The sequence below is a fragment of the Anomalospiza imberbis genome, chromosome 3, assembly GCF_031753505.1.
Source record: "Anomalospiza imberbis isolate Cuckoo-Finch-1a 21T00152 chromosome 3, ASM3175350v1, whole genome shotgun sequence".
NCBI lineage: Eukaryota > Metazoa > Chordata > Aves > Passeriformes > Viduidae > Anomalospiza > Anomalospiza imberbis.
Window position 1 is genome coordinate 54,954,108 of NC_089683.1, and position 22,292 is coordinate 54,976,399.

At 39.7% G+C, this 22,292-nt stretch overlaps 1 protein-coding gene across 1 annotated transcript in view; it reads left to right on the top strand.

Moving 5' to 3' along the window:
* Positions 1-16,791: 16,791 nt before the first annotated feature.
* The window catches only part of TMEM200A (transmembrane protein 200A), a 52,061-nt gene continuing 46,560 nt past the window's right edge, over positions 16,792-22,292 (top strand). Inside the window, exon 1 of the mRNA XM_068184435.1 lies at positions 16,792-17,135. The gene's annotated coding sequence lies outside the window, so the exon portion shown is untranslated. The remainder of the gene's footprint in view (positions 17,136-22,292) is intronic.

Here is a 22,292-nt window from a genome sequence, read left to right on the forward strand (position 1 = left end):
GAGCCAGAGAGGGGAACAGGGTTCTGTGTTGCTCTGTGTGGCTGACAATGTGTGTGTGTATTTGTGTTGTGTATGTGTGTGCTCACCTACTGGGTCACATGTACTCCTGTGACTACTGCAGACATGTGCTACTGGTCAGCCCTGGGGACAGGAACTTGTAGCAGCCTTGCTGCTGTCAGGCTGCTGGGTTTGGTAACTGTGAACACATGCTTTTGCAGCTGATGACACTTTTCACTGAGCTGCGCAGCTGCTAAGATCAACCTAAAGCAAGGCAGACCATATAGGTTAATTCCTGCTATGACTGCTGCCAGCCGTCCAGAGACTTCGACACACAAAATAGTCTGCTTCCCTAAAATCTGTCCCTAGAGAAAGTGTTAAGCACTCACAGTTGGGTCCATTAGGATCCATATACAGCAGCCCTAAGACTAAACAAACTTCTCTGGTTGTATAGAAGCACGTACATTAGTATGAAGATAACTTACTTAGGAAATAAAACACAAGGGTTGAAAAGTATGGGTTCAGCTCCTCTCAATCTAAATTTCACATGAATGCCAATCTTACTCAAGATTCAGACTGTTAAATCTCATGCTGGCTTACACTCCCTGGTTCCTAAATGCTAACTTACTGTAGACATGTTTAAAATCAGCCTTAAAATAATTATAGATGATAAATTTATCTCCAATATGAAGTGGTTTTATTGTGAGCCACAGATGTGTCTGTACTGATGCACACTTTAATGAAACTTAAAGCTCTGGGGAGCTACAGAAGTATTATATATATTTATATCCTCCATACAGTAGAGGATTATGAAATGAATTGATGATATCCAAATTTGGATTGACCTCCTAGCATTCTAAAATGTTAAAACTCCCAGCATTCTAAATCTGCTCAGCCTGTTCCTTAATTATTCTGATTGTCCTTTATTGAATGAAAACCACAGACTGGCAGTGCACAATGACTCATCTAAGAAAGAGATAACTTGGATTTAGACCATCTTTAACCTGAGGGTGGTGGGACTACCCTCACATCAGGCAGAACAGCCGGATGTGAGACTCAGGACATATTACCTCCAGCTTCAGCAGCCAGAGCAGATTTGAAAAAGTAGAACACAATTTTATGGAGACAAAGAACAAACAAGAGACAACCCTAACAGGCTGCAAACAAGAAAATTTACCCTGAAAGAAATACATATTACACAGTGCCATGATCAATCATCTTTATTTTTCTAGGCTTATTTTTATATATTATAGGTATAATAAGTGTATAGGATGAGGATTTTCAGGAAATATTTCTAGGGTCTGAATAGAGCATTGAGATTGCACATATATTATATAATATTCACTTATATGAAAAGACTCTAAATGTTAGATGACAAGGATTATGTCATGGTTGTTCCTACAGAATGCTGACTACTGTTAGCAAGAATTGATTTAATTGTGGATCATCTATTGTTGTTTCCCAGAAATAATAATTTTACTCAAGATTTTCTTGAACTAAGATGCACAAAAGACAAAAAAAATCAAGGCCAACGAGTTTGTGATTTTCTTAGATGAAATCCAAGCAGTCTTTCTTTCTTCCTTAAAAGAGTGTTTGCAAACAGGGACTGTTTTAGGGCAGGTGATTTTTAGATAAACAGTTCAGCAAACATATGGATTCAGTCTTGCAGCTACAGCAGCACCCATGTTGATTAAGAAAATGGCAAGTACCTTGTTTTATTTGAGAAGGAACATATCCAGGATGGCTGGTAAAATGGTTATGTTTTAACAACTAGAGAGAACACAAAGATTAGAAACAGATACTTACATGTACAGTGGCCTTATGATTATGAGTTTTTTCATTTCTGTAGGACAGTCCTACAGGAAAAAGGTATTTAATGGTTAACTACAGTGCCCAAGCACAATGCACTAGCATTTTACAATAGTTGTATCTGGCTATTTCAAACCAAATTTTAAACAAAACTGTAATGCATTTTATACGTTTCTAGACTGTTATTTTATTGAAAACATTCTTTAAAAATAAGATTTTTCTGCCTTCAAGAAAAAGGAGCTAAATCTCTTCCTGAACAAAAGTATTGTCAGAGATGGTACAGATTCACTAGGTGGCAGCATAGCTAGCAATTTTCTGAAAAATCTCTCATATTCTATGTATGTTTTAGATGTTTTTTGGCCAAACTGGATATAAAAACAGACAGAAAAAATAGCCTGCTAGGAAGCCAATATTATTAAGATTAATTAATTACAATAAGTCATTATTTCAGAACATGTATTAATTTAAGGCTATGCTGTGTATCTGATAACACGCATATATTATGGTGTGGTAAAAATCTAGAATAAAACAGGAACAAAGGAAATTCCCAAAAAGGGTTCAGCCATAGCTTTTAGCCAAGTCTACAGCAGATGAACTATGAATTGTAGCTTTAAAATGCTAAAAGGAAAAGAAAATGTAATGTGCAGCTGTTAAAAGGTATTATTAGTAATTTGAGTTGGTCCTAAGCAAGGGAGAAATATAGTAAAAAATTGTAGACGTATAACCATGCTATAAGCAGTGCCTGTACTCTCTAGAACCAATTGGTATAGCGCAAACAGTGTCGTGCCAAATGGGAGAACAAAGTAAGCCGAGAAAGAAAATTGCCTCTGTGTCTGATCATTTTCCAAGCTTTAATGATGCTGTGGACTCAAAACCAAAGTCTCCTGGCTTTGTATGAGACTGAAAATGGATCTTACCAATTTGCAAGATTCTCTCTAATTTCATGGTTAGATTGTAAATGACAGCTTTTCCTGCTTATTTTTAGAGGAAAAAAATGGCTTCAAACATTCTCAGCAGGGAAAATTAATATCAAAATACATTTTCAGTGGGACTAAAATAATTCAGTCTTCTCAACTTCCAAGATTCAGATGAACCAATTGATCCTTCTCACCTCTGTACACACCTTACAGTCAACATTCATGAAATCAGAACGGATAATGATTTACTAAAATATTCTGTAAGGAAGCTCTTTCCTGATACAGATCACCATAATTATCCAATAATCTCAGTTCTTCAATGTGCTTTCAGACACTTATGCTTAACGTATGACGGCGGTGCCGCTGCTGCTGTGAGCTCATGGTCAAGCCAGCCATGCAGTACTTAGGAAACCTTTTCTTTGTCTAATTTCTTTGTCTAATTTTCTTTGTCTAAATTATCACGGTGAGATTCATTACTTTATATCCCAAACTTTAGGACTAATCCCTGCCCTGCTAAATCAAGCATCTTTTCTTACCAGCTTCTCCAAAGTATCTTTGCAGTGTAGTTTGAGGCTGTTTTATGTGCTTTGACAATTTACTTTCTCCTAGGGAATGGACAAGACTAGTGGATGACAGATAGTGACACAGTCCTGAGCTAAATCCCATTTCTGGTATTTAATCAAAAGGATTGGTTGCCATTCACAAACTGCTTGAGCTGTGCACTTGTTTAGAATCCCAGCATCATCCCCTGATCAAATTACAGTTGTGGTCAGTCTGGACTGAAGCTTGCTTTTAGACTGGCAATCAGAAGACCTACATCTCTGAAATTACATATAATATGTTGGAGATATGCTGGAGATATTGCTGTTCATGATTAAATGGAACAGATTTTGCATTTTTCTAGTGCTTGCATATATTTTAGAGAAAAGGAATAACAGAAAAAAAGTGTATTTAGAAAAACTCTGTAACTTTAATTCAAATTAAGCATAACACAGCCAACTAACTAAAATCATTATTTCTGAGGACCAGTAGATCAAAGATAAAACACTTAAATATATTTATTTATTTTTAGAAACTGTGCATATTGTTGTGTAAAATATAAACCTCTGTTTATTTGTTCAAATCCATTTTCTTGAGGAAAATTGATACTATCTTCAACCTTTCTTTTTCTGAGTATGGGCTACAGGACCAGCTGTAAAAATGTCAAGCCTTGATGATAATCTCACTGAAGAGCATGAAAATCTTGCTGCTGCTGCCGCCACTGCTGCATGGAGCATGAAGTTTCTCCAGTTTCTTTGAGTTTCTTCAAAGTCATCAAGACTTAGACACAACCTTGCCTTCTGTATCTCACAAGCTATTAGCTGGATCTTTGGCTTTGGAGAAGGGAGAGGCAAGGAAACAAGATTCCTCTATCAGCTGTTGTGAAAGCAGATAAACCCCACCTTGCAAAAGGCTTTAAAAAAAGGAACAGCTCTAAAGCTGTATAAACAATTTGGATTAAGCAACATTAAACACATTCACACCTGCTCTCAGGTTCTGCATCTTTAGCTCTGAAAAATGTCATCCATTTGAAGAAAAGCAGATTTTTTTTTCTTTCAGTAAACATCTGCTAGGAAATGATAAACTTATTTTTGTCCTCTTAATTTTCCTGTTGCCTTTGTCCATTTATCACCCTGTTATTTGAAATACACATCACTTATTACCACTGGAAAACAGCCACAAATAATATTAAGTTCTTCCCTTCTTTGCCTTCTCTTTTTGGCCTGTAAGCTTAGGGTTTTTAAAATAATTCTACATACAATCACTGAGCTTTAAAATACAAACAAACTGGAAATCAGGAACAATCTGCTTCCAAGTACTGAAAGCTGGAAAATGTATTATTCTGTTTTATTGTTAAATGCATGAAACTCTGAATTTCATTGGAAAGCAGTCAAACTCAAAATGTGAATGACAGACAAATCCTTGTTTAAATTACTTACATGATTTAGACACCAATTAAAAACAATCACCGAAGAAGAATATTTGAAGTGAGATTTGATTTTACAAGATATTCAATTACAGGTAAAGTATTGCAGGCTTGATTTGAATCAATCTGTAATTTAAAAGTCCCGAAGATTAGGAAAAACAGAGTAATGAATTCAGACATTCAGATGAGGAAACTATCAGGTGTATCTAGAAAACAATGAACAGGGTAGAAAATCAATGAGTCATTTAACCGTATAAACACATGTTAATATTTGATGTGTACTTCAAACACAGCATTGTGATCCTGGCAACATGACCCAATTCCAGAAACATTTCTGAAGTCAAGGGAATTGCCTGCATAAATAAAGGTCCTTGATCATGGGTAAGGTTCTCTGTTGTTACATGCAAAGCCGATGGGATTGTGTGCTGTACTTAAATCTTTGAAAGGTATATTTAAAGGAATGTAGAATTTTCCTGAAGAAGTTTCTGCAAAATCATCAGCGGTATGGAAGGCATTGAACAGTATTTCAATAAGCCTCGCTGCCACACAGTGGTACCACCATAGTGAAAGCGGTGTTTGGGCTTTGAAAGAATCTGAGAAAACAATAAGGGCAGAGATAATAGGAGTCTGATATTTAAGTTTACAACCCAATGGAAAGGCAAATGGGTGTATTAATAAGGTGACTGCACCTGTATTGTTGTAATTGCATTATATATTGATAAATTTCACTTAGGGAACATGGTGGATCCATGCTGAGCAAATGCAATTAACTTCAATTGGTATAAAAATGTGTGTTCGAGAACAGATCAGGATTCGATTCAATTTACCATTACTGTTTTTTTTTTTTTTTCCTTGCAGTTATTGCAAAGGATAAACCCTGGCTTGCTAACTTGAGATGAAAGGTGTTAATATCTAAGAACAGAAAAGGATCAGACTTATTATGTAATATGGACAAAATTCAATTATATCGTCCCTCATCTGAGAAATCTGCCTGGAATGAGTAAACTTAAATTTTCTAAAAGTCGTAGCTGTAGAGTCACAGAATAGTTGAGGTTTGAAGTTACCTCCAGAAATCATTTGCTCCTTGCTCAAGCAGGGCTACCTGAAGCCATTTGCCCAAGGCAATGGCTTTTGAGCTTCTCCAAGGATGGAGACTCCACAACCTCCCTGGGCAACCTGTGCCAGTACTCACAGCAAAACAGTGTTTCCTTATGTCCAGAGGGACTCTACTGGGTTTCACTTTGTCCATTGCCTCCTGTCCTGTCACGGAGCACCACTGAGATGAATATATGGCACACTGTCAAGAAGTGATAAAATCAGTAAGGGACACTGCAATCAATAGATATTTTGCAGTAGCTCTGCATATTGACACATTCCAGTGAAGTCAGATCATCCTTCCTTTAGAAGAGGACTAAGCTGAATGCTGCAGAGGACTTATATTCAAATGAATTATCTATGTGGAGACTGTGCAAAACAGCAAATGAAGTTTAAATTTATGCCCTACCTTGCCTCACAACAGCCTCTCTATGCTCATGAGACCTGAGACTGGATTCTTGGTGACTTACTTTCATGTTATGGAAATAAGATTCAAGATTTCTTCACAGGTTAACAAACTAGAGCCATTTGAATGGAGTCCAGTGTTTTTAAAGTATTTCTGAATGTTTTTCACTGCAATGTTTCCTATTTCCAGAATTTGCATATCTGTAGACTTTATAGGCATCATCACAAGACTAAAGGTAGGTACTTTGCCAATATTTCTAACATCCCCTTTTGACTCATCATGACCTGAAAAAGCCACCTGTAAAGAATAGTTTTGTCATTTTCTCTACTTCTTTTGGTCAGAAATGTGAAAGGCACAGGTGTTAGAGAATAAGGCTGAGGGTTGTGGCACATCAAAGTTCTGTTGCCTGTGACATTCATTATTTTTATTCCAGAAAGCTAATTTTCAACACAAACTCCTCTAATTAATAGTATGTGTGAAGAACTTACACTTGGACTAACATCTCCCATACTTGGATAATGAAAGCTCATTACTCCACATGGTCCTGAGCCAGCACTCTTGAACCCTTCCTCTGTCATGAATCTGCATATGCTAAGGTAGGGAAACAAAGGCTCTGGAAATAAACATGAAAGCATGCTCATGAAATCATACTCTAGCATGTTCTTCCATCCATGACAATCTCTGACTCCAGAGGAGAAAAACACTGTAGTAGGAAAAAATATGAGACCTGCCTGGCATTAATCTCAGCTTGTCAAGTGTGTTTAAAGGCATCAACATCACAGATAAATCACAGGATTTTAGCTGAATTAAACTGGTTAGCAGCAAACTTCAAGTATTACAAATCAGAAGTATTTTCCCCCCTAAAGATATGGATTTAATCTGTAGGAATAGTAAGATGCTTCAGGTCCCATGGTAAATAAACAGTTGAGTTGAAACACAGCTGATGACTAAATGAAAAATGGAAGCTCTTATGTTTCAGTCAGTCGGTGTACAGACCTGCTGTCTAATGGCCCTGGTGAGAACAGGAGTGCTGTGACAATTGAAAACTGTAGAAGGAAACCTACTTTAAAAAAAAAAAAAAGGTAAATATTCACATTGGAATATCACTGGGAGACCAAGGTTAACATCATTACCCTGTCATCTACATGATGGCTTTCATTAACGGATAAAATGGTAGTAAGAATTAGGGAGTACCTTCCTCTGTCATATCCACGTCACTAATTTCACATTAAAGTCAATGACATTTTGAGAGCAGATGGGTACACAAAAAACTGTCTGCTTATATATAAATAACTACCAGAACTGCTCTCCTGAGGAAGACATTATCCAGCTTTGGTCAAGCTGTGAACAAAAAAGATATTTTCAGAAGAGACAGTAAAATAAACAAACTAGACTCTGACAAAATTTCATCTGCTTCAATTCAACACAAAGAATGAATTGATATTTTGAAAAACTTCATTAACAGAGGCTCCATCCAGCCTGCTATGTGCTCATCAGCAGATGTGCTGAAACAATTAGCAATATGCTCAGGTAGTCAAGTATAGCTTTTTGTTCCAGAGTATCTCCTTTAATTTAAATACGGTTGGAAAATTGCTTTAAAACATCTTAAAAACTAAGTTCTTCTCTTATCAGGTTAATATGTTTTGACATGATCCCTTTCCATCTTTTGCACTTCAGTGGAAGGTATCACTATTTCTCTGAAGAAAATAGCGTTGTACTTAGGATTTTGATATAATAAATCCTGGGAGATGTATGGAAATAATGAATAACAGACTTCCCTTTCTCAAGATCCTATGTTAATTACCATTTAGACAGATCTCATTTTCACAAATAACTATTCAGTTATAACCCATTCATAAATGAGATTTGAGACAGTATTATGATAAAACAGGCTGAATGGTAGATTGATATGATGGTCGTAGAATTATTAATAATGGAAATTTAACACAATAATGAATGGCTCCACTGTTAATTTTCTTGTTCTCCTAAGCATTTTATGTCAATAATTTACTGGAAATAGGCAGCAGATTACATGTTCATATCTAAATCATCCCTTACAGTCATTTAGAATCCTTTAAGCAGTACAGAGAACATTAAAAACATAAAAGCCTTCAAATGGTACCTTTGCACAGAGGTTTTCCCTATCCCCCAAGTTTTGCTTTTACATTTTAACATAGTAGCTACCTCCACAGTCTCTTCTACGACAACTTCCTGACCTAACCTATGTTGAGAATCTGCTGTATTCTGGGTTACTTGTTCATAAATAAAAATGTTGTTTACAGGTTTCTGACTCATGTCTACATAAATGACAGACAGCAGAATGCCCTTTTAAACTGGGCTAAAAATGTAAAGGATTTCTTTCTGGTTATTTTTTTTTTTTTGTATCTGGGACATATCTTTCAGTTTGATTGCTTCAGCATACAATCCTCTAAAAGCAATGTACCTTCCTGTATATCTTGCTTGATTCTTATGGGAACACTTAAATCCCTATGCACTGCAATATTTCTGAGGAAGGAGGGAAATACGTATTTTTTTTCAAGCAGTAATTATAATATTTGTTGTATGTATTTATTAATAATCCACTATTTATAAGCACAAGTTCCATGCCAGAAAAAAACACCCAAAGTATTTTCTAAGGTGATAGGAAAAAATGTAAATTATTGCAACAGATTATCATGCATATGTTGATGGGGCATATGACTATAGAAATAGCTCTCATGCAGACCCAAATCGAAAAGGCATGAAGTCACTGTCTGCTTTCCTTCAGGGCTTAGGACATTTCTCCACTGTTTCAGAACAGCTCCTGAGGAGGACAAGCAGAGTATCTGAAGACCTTACTGCTGGGCTAAACTGTACTCTGAAAACTACAAAATAGTAAGTTTTATTAAATAGTCATATTTTGGAAAAACTATAATAAGAATTAAGTCTCCAATCTTATTATTTTTATAGCACAAAGACCCCAAGTCATCGCTGAGTGAGTTTAGCAGAATACTCAGAACACTGTGCAAACCCACAGGGTTTTTAGTTGTTTAAACATGTTTATTCATGTTTAAAGTTAAGTATGTCTTGAAGTGTTTATTTTATGGTGTCTGCATCTTGAGGAGGCTCAAGCCACACTTCATCAAGAGAAATATTTTGGGTACTAAATTTAAAGGAATTCATGTTAACAAAAATTGGGTATTTCCCTTAATTCTACTGTATTTACTTTTAGTTTTACTCTCTTCCCTCAGTTTTAGTCAGACAAAACTGCTCCCTGAGTCCATACTCTAGCTTCTAACACCACTGAAATGTAAAAACCAAAACCAGGGCAATCCTTCTTCTCCAAAAATCTACCCGAGCATTTAAGCAGTAAATGGTCTGTCCCTGCTGAAATCTTCACCAGATTAAAAAAAAAAAAAAAAAAAAAAAAGTAGCTAAAACGAGATGTTGAGAGGATTGGTGAGAAAAAAAAATTACAGGGACTAATCTTTTACACAGGGTAAAGTCCCTGAAATATCAAGTAACATAGACTATAGATTTGTGTTTTGCTGGAATCAAAATGTTGGATTGGACATAAACACCATTTTCATAATTATCCTCATAGGAAATGCTAATTTCCTGGTGTCTGCTTTAATTGCCATATTTGGTTGTCTTTGTTACAGAATTATTCAGCATTTGTCTCTTAGAAATAAGCATAAAAAATATCAGAACAGCAAACTACCATCTCCTTTTCATAAAGCTTGGAAGTGATGACTGATATTTTACAGTACATTTCCAAGAAGACCTGATGTTTAGGTTTTGTGCACCTTCTCAAACTTTCAAAAAAAAGCCAACTTCTGTCTAGACTTTCAATGGGACTAATTTTTTCGGGAGACTTGCATAGTTGCATCACAAGGAAGACCCTCACGACAGAAAGGACCCTCATGCTTTCTTAACAAAGCAAGCTGCTGTTCACTTCCAGTTTCTATTTTGTCTAGAAACAATAATATTTAGGAACTGCACAGGTAGCAGTTGTAGGTAATTATTTCCACATTTTACATAATAAGACTGAATTTATTACATAGATATGGCTTTTTCTCTATGGATGTATGTGACAGAGGAATAATGGATACTTCCCCTAATGATGCATTTTGGTAGGGATATATGTTTTCAAATGAGTAATCTATTCACCTCTCCTAGTGCTTCATAGTTTTCTCCACCCCAACAATAGTGAGAAAAATTTGGGATGGCATGAAATGGCATGAAAGCCGAACTCACTATCACCACAACTGAAATGATCACAAATAATTACTATATGACATATAAAATACTTCAGTGACACCATTCAAAATTGGGAAGCAATTATACTTTCTCCATTACTTAGATTTCCATTCAGAAGAGCAACAATAATTTTCTCAAAGATGATCCTGCTTCACTTGCTTCTAACTTCCTCTAAGTTCCCAGTGGAATTTTATCTGGAGATAGTATGACTGATGCACATGACAGCACTTGCATGGGAAGTTTCTTACGAAATTAGTAAGTTAAGTCACACAGTATGTTGCTATTTGTTATCTTCCCAGAAATAAATGATGAAAAGATGGCAATCCTGTAAGCCATCTTCTATTTTGCTGGCACTATTTCTGGCATTTCAAATGCAGAGAAAATCCTTATGCCAACAAAGGAATACTCTACCGGCTGTCCCAGCATCCCACCTTCTTGCCTTGACTTGAAAGCTCAAACAGAAGAACTGTGTTTTTTGATTCAGTATCAGGAAACCTTACATGCAGGGAAGAAAAAGTGTCTGTATATTTTTTTCTTTAAAAAAACTATTCCACTAGTACTTTATTTATCAAGTCCTTCTGATATGATGGACATAAAAGCTGCATGTTACTTTTCAACTTTCTTTCAAGATGGTGCTGCTGCTTAAGGATGCCAACTAAAGAAAGTCTCCCAGACATAGGCCAATCTTAAACTACTTTAATAATAAACTGACAAGAAAGAAACAACTTCTGTGGAAAAAAAAAATCCCCTCTATACCATGCATTAGAGTTCCACTTCACAGGTATTTTTCTTCCTTTATTCTGTGCATAGTTCAGAGCCCGTTCACTTACATGTGCATAATAAATAATGGTTCTATTTCTGTGATTTTTATTAGATGCCAACACTGTAACATTCTAACATATTCAGGTATTCATAAAATATAGCCAAAATAAATTTTTGTTATGCCAGTGGAACATGTTTAAGAAAATCTGATTTCTCAGACCACTTCAAGACAGATTAAAACCCACTCAATTCAAGCACTTGTTTAATACTTCAGCTGTTAATAAGAGAATAGATATTCCATAAAATTCCTTTTTTATATATAAAAAGGCATATATACTCTCAATGCTAGTATGGAGAAAACCTTGAGTTTCTACTTAAAGAAATTACCAACATGATTTCCAAAGCTTTATTTTTTATAGATACAGGCGTTCATCATACTTGGAGTGCTGAGTTTCTATCCTTTAAAAAGTTAGACTGTTGGAAAGTATGAAAGGATTAAGTTAAATCAGCATTTTAAGTGCTGTTGACAGCTCACAAATCATTTGGAAGCAGACATTTCTGTCTGTATTCTCACTAGGTTCAGAAACTGGTTGAGGCTCAAGCCAATAAATGGCAAATTACATAGTATTGCATGCTGTGTAGCTATTGTTAAGATAAATAGTGACACATGCCAAGATTCTCTGTATGATTCTGACATTTTCTTGGCCCTGTGTTTCTTGGCTTTCTTTGCTGTTATCAAATATCTGCACCATACTTCTGCTAAACAGGATCTCACTGATTTCCCTCAGTGGCATACAGCTGCAAATGGAGGAGATGCTATCTGCCCAGAAAAGCTTCCAGCTGAGTAAAGACAGTGTGTAACAGACAAGAACCAGGGACTAAACTGGCCAGCTTGAGAATCAGTGGCATTGGCATTGCAGCAGCTGAGTCATGTTCAAGATTTTTCTAGGCAATATAAAATGAGTTTCACACTAGTGTTACATGGACACCACTGAAGTAGCTCTGCTAGTATTGATGATGAACTCCTGGTAGGCCTAGTGGCACCAGAGGAAAAAAAACCCAAACAATTAATTACCTGTTAACCAACTTGCTGTTTGGTAATAGACACTGGCCTAAAGGGCAAGGAGCTAACCTGTCAGTATAGCGTGTACAAGCCAGTATATACCATGTATAGCATAGGATAAGAAAAAGCAGTAAGGACACCTCTTCTAGACTTCTCATGGTGAGGAAAGGTGGGTTTTGTTTGAAGATAGACAGTGGGACTATTCAGATCATTTATGACTGAATTTTGGTTACTAGCTTGTATGTCCTGAGTACACGGAACAGCCTTGATATTTAATACTTAAGAAACTATTTCAATCTTTGATGGGTAAGCATTTTCTCATGTACAGATTAAAGAACTTAGATTTTGTACTTTTAGAGGCAGAAATCAGTCATTGAGGCAGAGTTGTGTTTGCAGTTATTATTTATTGACTAACAGATAATTTATTATCACAAATCAATTCTTGACAGTCACTCACTGCTTATAAAGACCATATTCTTGTCAACTACACTAAAAATTGAGTATGAACAAATCTATTACGAAAATGATGGTTTGAAGATTTCTTTTATGTCTTAATAAGAAAGAAATACAAGATGTAGACTTTCTTTTCATATATAATACGGCGAAAAAGGTATGTAAGATAACAGTATCACAGTACAATCCACAAGTAAGTCTCAGCAAAAATAAAATCTTATGGTGTAATTTATTTTCACTATAATGGTCTGGACCTGACCACAGCTCTTTACCTCTAGTGGGCATCCTTTCAATCTTCAGTTTCATTCATGTTCCCAATTCAGGATATTTACCTTATTATTACACTGGACAGTCAAGTGTTAATTTCTTAAAAATTTGAAGTCGAAATGGATCTGGATTTTAGAAATATATCCTGTTCCAAACTAAAAGAATGCCAGCTTTCTCTTTAATTGGATTAAATTTATGGAAGACACACAGTTTAATCCACCCACTGCCTTGCTTATTACAGTAAATAATGGCTTTTCATAGCATGAACTGAAAGGTGTAGGCTGGAAGGGAAATTAGTATAATACTGTTGACATCCAAACTTTCAAATAAAAATATTCCATGCCTTTCAAAGGTAGAATTTCACTAATGAGGCTAAAATTACTGATTCTTACTATTATCTCAGAAGTAACCACTTTCGTAATTTATGTACTAAAATGTTTGTTTTACTGAGTGTTAGCAATATCAGTGTTGACATTTAATGCCTGAAATATTGGTCTTAACATTGTTAGACTCTCCAGAGATGTGCAGATGACTGAGATCTGAAGAGCCTCGGGGCCTTATTCTCTTCTTTCCTTTCTACTGCAGATCAGGTGCAAATTCCTTAAATCAATAGCTTTAAGGTCAGTATAAAACTGTTGTATTTAGGATAAGGTGCAGACACTACCCATCTTTAAGAATGCATTGGTAGAATTTTAGAAGGCTCCAGGCAACACAGGCAAGTAGCAAATCTGAACTTTATCTGCTTGCAAAATACATCTTCCAAATGTCCGTCACTAGGGTGGGCAGCTCTTGTACTATAATCCACAGAAATCTCCCACAAAATTATTAGCTCACACTAATATAAATTATTACATATTATTACAATTATTACATTTTCTACATATAACTTATAGATCATGTAAAACCCAATAATTACGTGGTTCACTGTCAGTGAGTTTTGCACATACAGCAATGCAAGGGGACGTCTATCCTAGAGATGCTTCTCACCTAGTAACAGTACTGAAATTAGTCCTCCAACCTATTCACTCTGTCCCCAAAAACCACATTCTGTCACTTGACATGTTTTTTTTTTTCAGGATGGGAACTGCTTGAGACCATAAATTATCTGAGGATTTATGAGGATGGTTTCTTCATTGCAGCTAGTATGGGGCTAGCTGTTGGGAATTGTGCTGTTGATAAAATGGGGATGCATTAATTACTGCCTAACAGTACTTATTTAAGAGCCAAGGCCTTTTCTGCTTCTCACTCTAATCCACCAGTGGGGAGGTTGGGGGCGCACAAGGAGTTGGGAGGGGACTGGATAGCTGGGGTAGCTGACCCCAGCCGATCACATGGATATTCCGTAGTGTATGGTATCATACTCTGCAGAGCTGGAGGAAAGAGGAAGAGGGGCATTTTGGATGCCATTTGTCTTTCCAAGTCACTGCTCTGTGACTTGTAACTCATGTGATGGAGCCCTGCTCTCCTGGAGATGGCTGAACACCTGCCTGCCCATGGAAAGTGGTAAATGAATTCCTTGTTTTGCTTCACTTGCATATGTGGCTTTTGCTTTAACTATTAAATGTCTTTATCTCAGCCCATGAGTTTTCTCACTTTTGCTCTTCTGATTCTCTCTGCCATCCCACCAGGGGAGAGCAAACGAGTGGCTGTGTTGTTTAGTTGCCAGCTGGGGCTAAAGCACAACAAGAAGAAAGGTATGGTGATACTCTACCAGGCCCACTGTTGGAGGGAAAAGAAAGGTCAGTAGCAAGAAGAAGAAATTTTTTGTCTTTTAGATTTAAAAGCCCCAGCTCTTTCAGAGACAGTACAAGAGCAGTGGTGAAACCAGCAGTGGTTCATGTCACATCCCTGGTCAACATTTCATCATCTACTGACAGCACAGGAGTGTGAAGTTTCCCTATCTATTCCATAATGACATTTTCCATAAATTCTAAAGAAAATGTCTGGTTTTTTTACTAGTAGAGATATTACATCTACTTGGGATTTGGTGGGCATGTATCATCCTTTCATCCATGCATCCTGTGATGCACAGCTGGATCTTTCAAAATTTGACATCTCTGAAGTACACAACTGCCCGCAGACCTGTCCTCTCAGCAGCTGACATGACATACATCTTACATCACACACAAAACAAATTACAGATCCAGCAATAGTTGAATGAACAGATAGAAATCTGACACATGAAAGTGATTCTTCACTTGTTGAAACAAAACATACCAAAGAGCTGAAATACAATGTTCCAAACTTCTGAGGAATAGTACCTGGCTCTTTGCTAGTCTGGAATCGCAGGCATGTGTGTCTCCTTTTCACAATAAAGTGACAATGGAGGGTGCATTTAATGCAGAAGCCACTGCAGCCATCAGGATTATAATCTTTATAAAGCATACACTGAGAACTGACAACACACTGTACAACCACAAAGCAACTGTAGTCACTTATGATTGGAAGTTTTATTGCAGGATGGATGGCAGTTCCTAAATGACTGTCTTGAGGAAAGCACTTCCCGAGAAAAATTTAGATATGATTATACCCAGTTCAGTATTTTTCTTTTTCTGGGAGATGCATTAAGTAAAATTGTGGTATATTGAATAAAAGGAAACCTCAACACTCAAGTCAAATTAACTTTAAAAAATGAAATAAAACCTGCTATCAATGCAAAGCAAGTGCAGAGTTGTTTTTATTTTCTCCCCCAAAAGACATGTTTGACTTATAAACGTGGAGGTCCCAAGCAGGCTGGAGTCCTTCCCTCTCCCAAGCGCATCTGCTGCATTACCTCACCCGACTGGAAGGTGCGAGCACCAGGCAGATCACCCTTGCAGTCCCTGGCTATACACGAGGGGTGGGCGGGCGCCCTCAAAAGAAACTCCCCAAAATAAGCGTTAAAATGAAAAGCTGAATCATAAAATGTAATTGCATCCGAGGTAAAGAGCCCCCACATTGCGGTGAATCACTGCGCTCCCACGGTTTCCGTCCGGCTCTCACACGGGGTCAGGAAAGGTGAGCACCCGGCCCCACACCCGGAGGGGCCCCGCTCCCCTCTGCACCGTCAGGAAAGACCGACACCCGCCGGGAAAGGCCGATTCCCACTCCAGGTGCGCCCGCGACACCGTGACCGGCACCCCGCGCTCCCCTGCCGCGCCGCCGTCCCCGGCCGCCCCGCCGGTGACTCCTCCCTCGCGGCCGCGGCCCCTGAGCCCGGCGGGGCGGAACCGGGCGCGCTACAAATCCGCCGCTCCGGCGGGGTTGCCGGCAGAGCAGCGCGGGGAGGTCCCGCAGAGGCGGCGCTCCGGCGGCCGGTCCCGGCGGGAGCGGGGCGCGGCTGCCCGCGCTCTCCCTCGGGGAGCCGGCAAACTTCCCCGGGGGCGGGAGGTAGAGAAGGAGCCGCGTCCCGGTCTCGCGGCTCAGTCCGCCCCTTTCCCCGGCTGCCGTCCCACCCCGGCCGCTGCCTGCGGCCAGACTTGCCTAGCGCCCGCTGGGCTGGTCCCGGCTGCCTCCCATCGCCGCGACTGGCGAGCCCGCCTCCGCTTCGTCCCGTGGGGAGCGAAGGAAAACCAGGGGGTCGTTTCCATAGAGATGGGGCCGGAGTGAAACTTTGCTGCGGGCGGGCGGCGAGGGGAGCCCAGGCGGCGCTGAGCGGAGCGGTCGGGCCGGCTGTGAGAGCGGGGTCCGTCCCTTTCCGCCTCCCCCGCAGCGCCGCCGGGGGCGAGCGCCGCCCGGGCACCCTACTGAGGAGCCGGGAAAGTTTTGCTCCGCGGAGCCGCCACCCGCCCACGCACCCCAGGGCGGCTGCTCGGCGGCCGCTCCTCCGCGGCGGCTCCCGCGGAGCGCTGCTATGGCACCCGCCCGTCGCCGCGGGGCGAGCAGGGGGAGGCCGCCTCCGGCTGGCCGTGCGCTGGCGGCGGGGGGGCGCGCAGCCCCCGGCCGGCGGGCGTCCTCCTCCGGCCGGCAGTGACCGCCCCGGCCCCGCTCCTGCCTGCTCGCCATGCCTGCCCCCGCCCGCCTCTCGCTGAGTACGGTGCCGGGGAAGGGCGAGGGGAGCCGCCGCCCTGTCACTCCCTGAGCCAGCCGCTGCCTCACCGGAGAAGCCCCGTGTCTGACGGGCACGGCGCAGCCCCGCTACTCGCTGCGGGAGGGCTGCGGGCACCCGGCACCTCCCCACAGGTAAGCGGCGAGGCGAGTGGGGGTGAGTCTGGTCGGGGTCTACCCCTCGCTCCCGAACTTCAACGCGCCCGCAGCCGTCACCTCTCCTCGGGAGTGGAGGGGCTGCGCCCTGCGCGTTCCTGCCGGCGGTGGCTGGGGCACAGGGAGATGCTCCCCTGCCCTCGGTGGCGAGGGGCAGAGAGGGAGCCGCACGGGTGGGTGGGTGGCTTTTTCCCTGCCAGAAATGGACTTTCTGCCTCCCGAACGGAGCGGGCTGGCGTGCCGGCAGCTGCCGCGCTCCGCGCAGCTGCTACACACCCTCTTTTGTCTGCGCTTGGTCCGAATACTTCAGTGCTGCCGTCGCCTGCCCCGCCGGTCGGGATCCCGGCTCGGCCCTGCTCCGCCGAGGGCTGCCCAGGGCTGCGACCCCCGGGCCGCTCCCCACCCGGCGAGTTGCCCCCTTGCCTTTATTTTCACGGGAGCTGGGCTTTCCTTAACCTTTGTTTGCGGGGAAAATGGTGGTGTGCTGGTTATCTGAAAGGATGAGAGACAGATGGGGATGACAGGGGGGTTGCCTTATTCCCTTGCGTGCGAATGTAACTCAGTGCTAAATAAATCGCTCACCGGGTAGACATAATCTTGCTGCTGAGGCAGACTTTGAAACAAAAGTACTGCGAACAGCTCGGGTGCATGGCAGATACTCCTGATAGCCTACTAACATAAACATTGTTAGTGTTTGCGCTTGAATTCAATACATGTGCAGCTGTTGTGCCGATCTGGAATTGCAGTAGCTGTATCTACTTGACACTTAATAGTCTTTTGTATGCAGTAGTTATGAAAAATAATAGGGGTTTTATTGTTTAAAGGCAGAAGTACCCAGACAAAAGTATTCCTTTAGTGCAGCGTTCTGTGTAACGTGAACTACAAAATAACTTGTAGTGATGTAGTGGACTTGCACTTCAAAATGCTCTTAGGACGTGAAGACAATATTGCTCAATAAAATTCTGTCAGCAAAGGTTTCTCTGGCTTATCTTGATGCTAGATCAATATACTAGCAGCTATTCTGTTATTTTTCTCTAAGTAAATGGTGTATACAATCCATGTGATGGAAACCAAGTGTTCAGATAGGAAGAAGCAGTGCTTTTTTTTTTTTTTTTTCCATTCCTTTTAGTAGTTTTGGTGCACCTTTGTAGAAAGTGTGAAAAATACTCCAACATTTAAACCACAAAATTGTATTTCCATTGTGTGTAACTGTAGTTCCTTAATGATGAAGCTAAAGGGTCATTTAAGTTTGGAATGGTTTAGTGTACTTTTGTTGCCAGGAAATGTACTTCTAGCTAAATACTTGTTAGAAGATAATTGTAAGATAATTTTTAGTAATTCAAAACATGAGTTGCAATTAGGTGTTTTGTCCTGAAAATAGAAAAACCCACTCATGGATAAAGATATGAGGTACTTAACTAGTAATTTGGGAAATAAAATAATATATAATTTATATTTTGTTGGCATAGAAACATATTTGTTGCTTCTTGGTTGGATTGCAACAATGATCCAAATGAAAATTGGACTACTGATGCAGTTGTTCAGCACACTAGAATTATTTTATTCTATGTACAGAAATGGTTTTGCTCAATATAACCTCACTGGAATTCATTTTTATTGAAGTTTTGTAATCAGATTATAAAAAGTTGGCTGTTGGAATCTAATCCTGTGAAGTATGGACTAAGCAAGCCCTGATCTGACGAAGGACTGAATAGTTTGCTCACTCTCAAGCAGGCATGCAGTTTCAACTTCATCCCTAATGATCACCCAAGGTCTGACTTCATTGCACATGGCAGTAGGTCCTGGTAACTTCTGCGAAACTCTTCATTGTCTTGACTGCACTGCTGGACCTTCCCTGGATCAAGCCTTCTCTCAGTGTGTTCTGCCTCTGCTTCTCTGAATGCTGGATCTCTGACACAAAATACCTGTGCCGTGTGCAGGTGCTCACCTCAGCCGCATCTCATGGGTTATATATTCTCTGTCGGCCATCACCTCTCAGGGGTGAAAGGGGAAAATGCAAAGTGAAGATCGGTTGAGGCGTGAAGTACATCAAATGCAACAGCAGGAGGAGACTGCTACTTCTTGTGTTTTTGTTCAGTAGATTTTAGGAGCCAGAAATCTGAAATGCTGAAAAATTAGTGAAAACTCCCACTAAAATTACTGAAACCAGACAAAGTTATGATATAAAATATATTTAAACCTGTTGTCATGAATAGTTACCCATTTTTAAAAAATTAACAGTTGAATCCTCAGTCTTGTTTGTAATAATGGTACAGATTGTAGTAGAAGGGGAACTTTGTGTCCTAGCTAGTGATGATACCTCAATTTCATTTGGTGCCACTGTGCTTCATAAACAGATCAGTTACTTGTAATCTACATGCTTGATCTCATGATACTGGAACAAAGGGGCAGTTGCAGATAATTTTCTAGTTGCAAGATAGGAGGGTAATGTAGGAAGATGTGAAACATAAAGGCATAGGTGTCTAATGCCAGTTCAGACATCTTAAGGTGTTTCAGACCTCTGTATGAGGCTGGTAAACAAAGTCTAAGGAGAGTACTTGTGGAAAGGCAGCTGAAAACCCGGTAGAATGATCTTCTTTGAATTGCAGTTCTATGTAAAAGCCTTTAAGAAGACGAATCTATTCTCTGAAACCTTGTTAAAAATTCTGATGCTGTGTTACAATGGATACGGGAAGAAATCCCTTACTGTCAGGATTTAGGGAGGTCCATTGTCGGGTGCCCATTTATCAACAGAATCTTTGTATTGCTTCCTGTGTTTCTAACTGCCTTTGAGTAACTCAAAGGTACTACTAAATAGTTGAGGAGTAAAAAATCTTTTTAGAGAAGTTGCATGTCCTCTCCAAGCCTAGAAATAAATGGAAATTGCAAGTAGTGCTTGAGTTTGTGCTCTAGTTTTGCTTAGCACATTAGTTGTACTGCAACAACACTGTAAGGAAAAGTTTCTGGTTTTCTTCTTTACTGGGTAAAACATAAGAACCTACTTACCCAGAGATTGTGTGGGTTAAATGGACTGTTGATTGCATGGAAGGATGAAATGCTGACAACATAATTGAATTAAACTACTGAGCAGATGTTTTACACTGCTGTTGCTCTGCCCACTAGTTTTACTAGCTCCTCAAGTGTCCACTGTTTGTGGAGTGCGAGAATAAGCACTGTTCTAAACTTTCATGCTGAAGCTTCAGTCTAGCTCTAAAGCAAGATGTTGTTACTCTATTCCATCATTTACTATTTCCACATCAGACAATTCAGTACGAGGTGCATATATATATGTAACTGCTCTCCAAATAGGGGTATCTTGCCAGAGGGAGCCCAAGTGACCTGATGACAGAACTTAGTACTGAAATACTGACATTATGTTGATCTCCTAGTGTAAATGAAATTATATTTTCCCTCCTATGTACTTTTTTACATGATCAGTGATTTTAAACTACATGATTCATAGATACCTTTTAACAATCAAGTTTTTCTTTTTTTTTGCATAGCTAGCCAAATGGGATGGATAACCTGTAGTACAGAGCTACTTGAAGCCTTTTATCTGCAGCAGGAGCAGAACGTGCTCGTGGTGGTTTTAAAATGATTCTGTGTCCAGAAGACCTGAGAAAGAAGGATGTTTGTCCTCAGTCATTTCCTCTATCCATCAGTGTTTCTAGTTGGGGAAAGCTGTTATTCCTTTTTCTGCATGTTTTAGTACCTAAAAAAGTGTGACAGGGTGGTGCAGCAAAGCCACCTAACCAAAACTAGGTATCTGAGGAGCATTGCAAATGAGATGTAATGATACGGCAGAGACTTTCAGGAAAAACAGACTTGTGGAAAATAAAGCAATAAACTACCTTTTTGTGTATAAAGATTCTGAAAGGTCTTATGGGAAATGTAAATGGTTTTCACTTTATTCTCTTCTGTGTCTGTATCAACATCTTATCATTTATATACCACTGGAATTGTTCCTTCTGTTGGAAGTGTGATTATTTTCCTCCAATTGAAATAAGTAGAAATAAAGGAGATATTTCTCTAAATTGTCTTTTAATTTTTCCTCACTAATCTGAATGATGAAGCTCTTACTGAATCAGGAAAAACAAGATTCTGTCACTTTAATGAAGAATGCTTTAGATACACTCAATAATAATCTCAAGAGATGTAAAATATAGCTTGGGTTACTTTTCATAGGAACTAGTTTAAAGACAAAGAAGCAAAGAGGAAAAATCCCTTTTTATAAGAATTTGTTTTTTGTAGTTGCTGTTTCACAGATACAGTTGGGCTGAGCATCCCAGTGTTGTGGTTTTAAAACCAATTGATAAAAAGTGCTGAAATTTGAGTCAGTTGAAACTACATTCATGCTGGCTCTGAAATGGGAAGGACATTTTCAACAAAGCATTGATACAGTTGGATGCTAATAGCCTACCACTCCTGACAGTTGGTGAGTTTCACTAAATTCTTTAAGTAGTAGAGGTTTGTCCTTTGATACCTACAAATCTGTAGCATTAGCTCAGAGAGTGAATGTGGTATCAAACCAAGATTTTTTAGAGCTTCTCAATAATAGTCATACTAATTTTTTCTAATAAAGGGGAAATTCCAAAAGTAATTTTCTGTCAGTTAAAACCACCATAAAAGCACATTAATTGGAAGCCTGTTATAAATGTCACTTAGTATGTTTAATTTGGTGTCATAGTGGTAACAGTAATATAGGGTTTTTTCACATTCTCCGTCGGAATGTGTCTGAATAAATCGTTCTGCTTATCTGTAATCAGTTGCACATTGTTGAAGAATGTTTGTATCTAGTTGGTTTTACCACTTCCATTTTGCTATGTATTAAATGAGGAAAAAGTGCTATTATTTGTCCATCCATCTGGTTTAAAACTGTTGCTCAAAATACTGGTGTTTTCTTTCCTTTAGGTAATTCAAAGTAACAAAGGCATATCACATCATATGTGATGTACATGTGAGATGTGCAACTTTATTCCTTCATAAAGAGGGATGAAAGCAGCCTTGTGTGTTGGGGCAGCATTTTACTGCAGCAAACAAACTTTCCCAAGGGCTCTTCCTTGGAGCACACAGGGTGTACACAACAGCTGCTCTAGCTGCTGTCTTTTGCATGATCTTGTGCTAGACAAACTTGGT